Genomic DNA, 7,506 nt, shown 5'->3' on the forward strand with positions numbered 1-7,506 from the left:
CAACAATTTCCTCACACTGAGAAAGCTTCAGCTGCCTTTGGGCATTTTGTCTATGCCCAGGAAGAAGGTTTACTTGGCCAGCTTGGCAGTCCACAAGAGTCTCTCTCAGGTTCAGAGTGAGGCATTGATGGGAAGGAAAAATTCCCAGCTGCAGATTTTCCCTACTGCTGCCCATCTATGCTGATGGCCTCCAAACAAAGGGCAGTACAGCCAGGGTGTGGACACCTCCTCTGCTTAAAATCCCCACTGACCTTGGGAGGTTCTTCACTCCTCCCTGGTTCTCAGAACTGCAGGATGGATCAGGTGTGCTGCTTCAAGTGTCATCCCCTGTGAGCAAGCCCTGTCCCTTCAGAAGACAATAATTTATAAATATGTAAGTGTGCAGCATTTATCTGGAACACTGGCAAACACAAACAATTGCTACAAGGTCACTCAGACAAGAATTTATAATACTTTACATCAGCTCTTCTCACTGGGTATCAGTAAAGAATGGCTCTTACTGCCTTTGCAGACCACTTTTAAATGGTTCAATTCTCTAGTGTTCGTACACAGAGAATGGCATTTTGACTTATAAATTACACCAAGATCAGTAAGCCTCTATTTCTTGAAGTTAAAGTTTCATTTTTTCACTTGAAAAAACACAAAGTCACTTCAAGGCAGGGAACATCTTCATATTGTGTATACGGGAGCCTCAGTCCCTGCTCCAAGAGAGGGGGAAAGAGCCAAATACATCCCTGGGCAGCACCTCTGCCTTAAATTGGGTATTTACATACACAAGAAGTGGTGGCTGTGGCTGAATGAGAATCAGGCCAATTTTTTTCTGTCACTGAAACAAAGCTGCAAAGTTGATGATGAATTGAAGCCTGCAAATTTGGCATCACTGCCTCCCAGCACACATCTGCTGGGCATTTCCTCTGCCCTAACCCCTCTCCTGGCCCTGGTGCCTCAGTGCCTGGGAAAGGGGCTGCAGGGAGACTAAATGGTTTAGTGAAAGTCATGCAGGACAGGTTTGAGCTCCAGACTCAGCCTGGTCAATCCCCCTTCACTTAGCTGGGCTTTATTTAGCACCAGCCAGCCATTCCCAGCCAAAGGAGCCTCACAAAGACAGAGCCAGGCATGCATGACAAGGAAATGACTGTGCAATGCAGGCAGGGGCTGGCACTAACAGACATTTCAACTACAAAACCAAAGCTAAATTAAAATTAAATCTCCCTTATTAAACTTCTAATTGTCGTGTGATGCTGTGTAATCATTTTTAAACCACTGGCACCTTTTTCTATTGTGACAAAAGTAGAGGAAAATATGGACTGAATCCAAACCTTTGCTTGGCTTTATTATGTGCAATTCCTTTTTTAGCATTCTGAGCATTTAACCTTGAAAAATAGTGTTGTTTTGTTGCTGTGTTTTCTGATTGTTAGTCTCAAGGCATCTCGGTGGCATCTTTATAAATCTGCTGTAGCTGGTAAATATTTCTTGTGGTCCAGAGCTGAGGACTGAAAAACCCAGATCACTTTTAGCTGTCAGGCAATTAATGTAATCCAAAGGAAATGAAAGGTATGTGCAAGTGGGACTGCTTTTAATAACACAGGGTTCCTGACTCATGCTTCTAGGGGAACAAGGAAAAACATCAATAAAATAAAGCATAGACAGGGTGCTGGAAAAGATCTTGAGAGTCTGAATGCCATTTCATTGCAGATTATGTGACAACTAATATTGTGAGAGAAAACACTATAAATGTATTTATTGATATCCTGTTGCAAGCAACAGCCACGTTGTAGTTACACAGGGCTGCATCATCTCACACCATCAGTTTCTAACTTTTCCTCTTTTGGGCCATTCCTTCTTTTTAAGCAAAGCCAAGCACAGGAAAGAGGTATCTTTTGGGCCATTCCTTCTTTTTAAGCAAACCAAGCACAGGAAAGAGGTATTTGTGTTTAGAGATGCAATGCCAGCACTGATGGCTGCTCTTAGCCAAAAGACAAGGGACAGAGGGAGCTAAGCTGGTGAGATACAAAGGTGGTGAGACACAGGTTGTGTATGAGCCAGGACCTGAAACAAGTTGCAGGCTCCTTGTGGGCACGGAGCTGCTGCTGCAGGCTGGAGTGCAGGAGCAGGGATTTCAGCCTTCACCCAAGTGGTGTGGCCATCGACAACCTCCCTGCAGGTACCAAGGCAGGAAGGAAGTGCTTGGCACTTCAAAACTCCAACCAAAGTTTAGGGAAATGGCATCTAACAGCAATTCAGGGATTTGGCAATCTAACAGCAATTCAGGGATTTGGCAATCTAACAGCAATTCAAGGATTTGGCAATCTAACTAGTAGTCTTTTTTATTTGGTCAATAAAAACTGCCAGTGCCACAGAAGATGTGCAAAAGGAGTGAGTTCAAAAGCCTGGCTGGGGCAAGGCTGGAGGTGAGTAAAGCAAGGGACAGGTTTTGTGAGCTTCTCCAAGGTCCCCTGGCCCAGCTGAGGATGTTGCTGCTTTAGCTAAACAGGGGCACAACCTGGTGGGACACAGGAGAGAATCTTCTAACCTCAACAGCTCCCCTGAGCAGAGCTGGGAGAGCATCAGGGCCTGTGGCTGCCAGGGCACAGCACCTCTTCTGTGGATTTTGCATGCACCTTCACCCCCCAGAGCCTGGACAATGTTCCCCTGCCCAGTTCTGCCCTAACCACTGTATAAGAAACCTCTGGAGCATCTCTGCCAGCCCAGAGCCACAGCATTCCCAGCTGCATCTCCTGAGTAGTTCAGCTTGCATCTACTAATCCTCCTTTCCTCCTCTGGAGTCAGAAGGAGCACTGTCTGTATTAAGATGGCAGGATCAGGCCCTTTTATGGTACTGCCAATATAGAATAATTAAAGCAAACTAAAAGAATAATTCCAGCAGATGAAAATTAACTCAGCCACATAGGCAGATAAAAGCATCTGTTGTTATTTGAAGTGTCTGTGGAGCTGCACCTTTAAACACCATGGCAACCAATACCATTACTGAGTTCTTTTTTAGGTCTCATTTAAAATGTAGGAAAATTGATGCTTTATTCACTCTGGGTTTTCTTTTTTTTTTTTTTCTTTTTTTTTAATGAAAAAAATTTGATTCGGGTACGGTCCTGCTTTTAACAGCTAAATCCCTTTTTCTTGTAACCACTGTCCTCACCCTTCTGCATGCAGCTTTTCCTTCTCTAGCTCCCTGCAGGATGACCATTTAACCAGCACCAAACATTCCTCCCCAAGAACCCCTTATTGATCTGTTTTCTGTTCTTTGCCATTTCCTTTCCCAGTTCCAAGGGCTGCACTAAAAGCACGTTTGTACATTTTCATCTTGGCACCTGATGCTCTCACAGCCCACAAATGCTAGGTGGTTTTAATCAACAAAACAGTCACTCATTAGTCCTGTGTGCTGGCTTGGAGCAGGCATTCCCAGGGCTGGGAAAGGGCAGGGCTGTGCCCCTGCACTCTGCAGACTGAGGGGGTGCCTTCCCTGGCACGATCCCACACAGCTCATTTGGGGATTTGCTCTGCCTGGTTTGTGTGTGTGAGTTATGGTCAGCCATTCCCTTTGAAACACCACTGCAGGCAACAGCAAACAGACAGAAATCTGAATTTTTCAAACAGAAGATCAAGCTTTAAGCACAGGAAGGCTGAAAAGAGGAATTGCTGCATGGGATTCACCAGCCAAGTCAAGCATCTGCTGACCAGTCCCAGACACCTTGGGAAAAGCTAATTATGAACAACCTGTGATGAGAACAGACAAGCTGCCTCTCCATCACACTCTGCTCTCCCTGTCTGCACCATGGCTGCTCTGGAAGTGTCTGCAAGGAGTAAAAGGTGCATGAGAACAGCCAAGAAACAGAGCAAGCCTCTGGCTCGCACAGACCCAGCCACAGGACAGCAGCAGCTCCAGATGCCTCCAGGACAGGCTGCAGAGGACACAGGAGCTCATGTTCTCATTCCAAAAGAGCTTCATTTACAGCCTGAAGGACAGCACATGAGGTCCATTCTACCAGCCTTCAGGATGTTTTTGATACTGCAATTGCAAGTTCAATCCCCTTTTCATTCTTTCTGTGTCTTGGCTGCAGTGCTGCTGCTCCAGAAGTTCACCCCACTCTGCTTGCTGTCATTGTCTAACTGTTCACATCCTGCTGAAAAGGCCAGAAGGCTGCTGCAGCACTAAAATATACAGGAGGGCAGTTTATACCAGAGTAAAATAAAAATCCCCTTAGGTCCAGCTACAAGCTACAACAGAGGCATCACACTTTTGAGTTAAACTGTTCATTAAATAAATTACTTATTCAAGAAATTTAGCCCTTCTTCAGCTCATTAACTGTCCCTCCAAAAAACAGATTAATTTTTACATGTTTTTTCATTACTAACAGCTGCTTAATATATTCAAGAGTGCAGACAACTCCCAAGGTGGATAAAAAAGAACCTAAACTGTTGGTGGCTGTTTGCTGCTCTGAGTTTACCTCTCTGCGTCAGTGGCTATTGGGTGTCAATTCTCCCAGCTGAATTCAACATTTCTGATTCATACTAAAATAATTTTTGTTTGTTCTTTATACATATTCTGATTCATCAGACCCACTGAAAGAGTTTGCCTTTTCTTGAAAAATTACCTCTTGAAAAATTACCGGAGGTGCCCATGAACAATAAAATGGAAGATGAACAAGCAAATAAGTTACGGCAGAGCTTATTCAGATCTATTTTCTCCTCAAAAGAGTTTAAAAACTGCTGCATACTCTGTTATTTGCACTTTTCTACTCACTTAACATAAAAGTAATGACATTTTCTACTCAATTCTGCACACTCTGAGTTAAAGCAGCAACGGTCAGCTCTGAGCTTTCAGCTCAGGAGGATAAAGTCACTCTTTGCCACCCCAGACAGAGTGATAGAAATTTTCAGGGGTGCAGTTTGCACTTGCTGGGTTGCCTGTCCTGCTGCCTGCCAGCATAGAATGCACCATTCCCACCCAGCTGGGAGTGCTGACACAGGTGCTGCTGCTGAGCTTGGTACTGATAGAATATTTTCCCACCACTGCAAATATATTCCAGGAAACCCCACACTGGTGCAGCGGACACTTGATCAGCCAGGATCAGAATATTGGGAAGAAAATTCAAATCAACACCACTTGGGAATTTCTCTTGCCTTCAGCTCCCAGGAAATCTGGTTCTGCTGCATGGCTGGGATAGGAGCCCAGCACCTCACACAGCTCCATTCTAGGACCAAGAAAGAGATCTGGGTGAGGGCTAAGGATTTGCTTTGAACGGTTGAGTTGTTGAGATTTATCACCAGTTATCAACAGGCTGTTGGATTGGAGTGGGCCATGCTAAACATGGGCAGGAAAACAACTTTATCTTTGCTGTTGGAGCAGACATGGGCAGTCAGACTGGGCTCACCTGGAAGCCCTGTGCCTGCTGGTGGCACTGCTGATGTGGAGCTGAACCAACACTTTCAGTTGCCATAACTCTCACCCACAGCACCAGCAGCATTTTTTCACTAACAGCTTGTTCACCAGATGAGCTATTGCACCCATCTACCAGCAACACTCTAGATTTGTTTTTAGCAATTTTTTTTAATGCTGCTTGACTGAGTGACCTAAAGCATGTTTGCGACCACAAAATGTACACACATGGAAGCATTATTAGAAAAGATTCCAAAGAACTGAGGAAAATGAAATATTGTACTATAAGCCAAAATGCAATCTTCACAGAGCTTCTTATTAAAACCTGAGAAGCAGCCTTTTTAGTGCTCTTCCTTCTACTGATATATGGAGAAGTGCCCAGGACAGCAAATTAACTCCCAGAGTCCTCCCCTTGGTTGTTTTTATCAAACAAGATACATTGCATTTACATCTGTGCTGGTGTGTGCACTTATGAGCACTTGGCCAAATTTAGACCTGAAATAAATATGTCATTGCAACTAAAAATCATCAAGCCTGCCTGTCCAGAGAGGAATTTGTCCTTTTGTCCTTAAGGATACATTTTGTTAGAAGTTTTTGCCTTCATGGAGCAGTCTTTGACCCCTACATGGGGGAAATAGGGAAAAAACCCCAACTCTTGTTGACCTCTGTATACAGCTGGCCAAACACTAAGATGTCTGATAGATCAATACCTGTTTATATTGAAACAAACTATGATATCCCCTGGATTCCCCTTCCTGAAGAGAAAATAATTTTTTACTACAATGAAATTTTTCCTCAAATTATTTTTATTTTGTGGAAGCAGGAGCAAGGAGTTGCTTGGGCATTTAGTCTGAGGATTTTGCATTTGCAATCTACAGAAAAAAGTTCTACCAAATGAATTCCCATTACAAAAGCAGCACAAATGAATAAACAAAAGCCACAAAATTCAGTAAAACAGCCCTCACTTGGCTGATCCAATGCAACTTCCTATAAAACCTACACACTATCTTGCAAAGGTGAAAAAGATCAGCTCAAGTAAAGTCAGCTTCATTACAACTTGCTGACAGCTCTAATGTGGTGCACATATGCTTTGTAGCACAGAAACTCAAACATTGCTGATGTGTCCACACTTCCATGTGCCACAGTAACACACCAGTCAATCATCCAGAATCACTTTTGCCACCACGAACAAATCAGATGAAGTTTTATTACAAAGATATTTCTATAATAAATAATTGACAGACACAGAACACAAAATATTCCATCATTTGTCTACAGACTTAAGCCCTGCAGGTGCCCCAATGAATTTCACAACTGCACTTAAACTGAGTAGAAAAGTTCTCATAGCCAATGAAGATTTGCATGCCCACAAAATATACATCAAGTGAGGTAAGACAGTGCTGAGATTTTACAGGGGCACAGTGGGATACATAAAAGGCTCTCTGCTCTCCCCCAGTCCCTGCTAATATCTGCTTCCACAGTAACTCCTTACTCTGAATGTTTCACAAAATAAATGTGGTTTAAGGAATTTCCAAGATCTAAACTGCAAGAGGAACTCTTGGACATGCCATCAAGGCACTGCTTTGCCCTGATGGCTCCATTATTTCTCCAGAAGAAGCTCATTTATCAATAAAAAACTTCATTATTGCCAAGGTGCCTCACCCAGGAGGTGCTTTCTAGGATGCTGGTGATACAATGATGTAGAATGTGACTTGATGGCATCAGCAACAACAGAAAGAAGACATTTACTAATTTCATTTTGGGCTCCAAAACAGGGATGTTTGGCTGTCAGAAATTCTGCATCAGACAGCTCCCAGCCTCCACATTCCCACTGGGAAACAAGCCACCAGCACCTCCCAGGCTGGGCAGAGAAGGAAGGGCAGCTCTGGGGAAGCTCTGGAGACAAACCAGCTCCTGTGAGGAGCAGGATGAGGGGCTGGGACACCTCCTCACCTCCTGGAAGGGACAGCCTGGGTCTGACCCTGCCCAGCTCTGCAGCTCTCTGCACCAGGGTGGGCCAGTGCCTCAGTGCCCCCAGCATGTCAGGTAATTCACCTGCCTATTTCCCCACTTCTGTTCTTTTCTTTTAAATCATTCTCTCAGCTTTCTGC

The sequence above is a fragment of the Passer domesticus genome, chromosome 15 (genome assembly GCF_036417665.1).
Source record: "Passer domesticus isolate bPasDom1 chromosome 15, bPasDom1.hap1, whole genome shotgun sequence".
Classification (NCBI taxonomy): Eukaryota; Metazoa; Chordata; class Aves; order Passeriformes; family Passeridae; genus Passer; species Passer domesticus.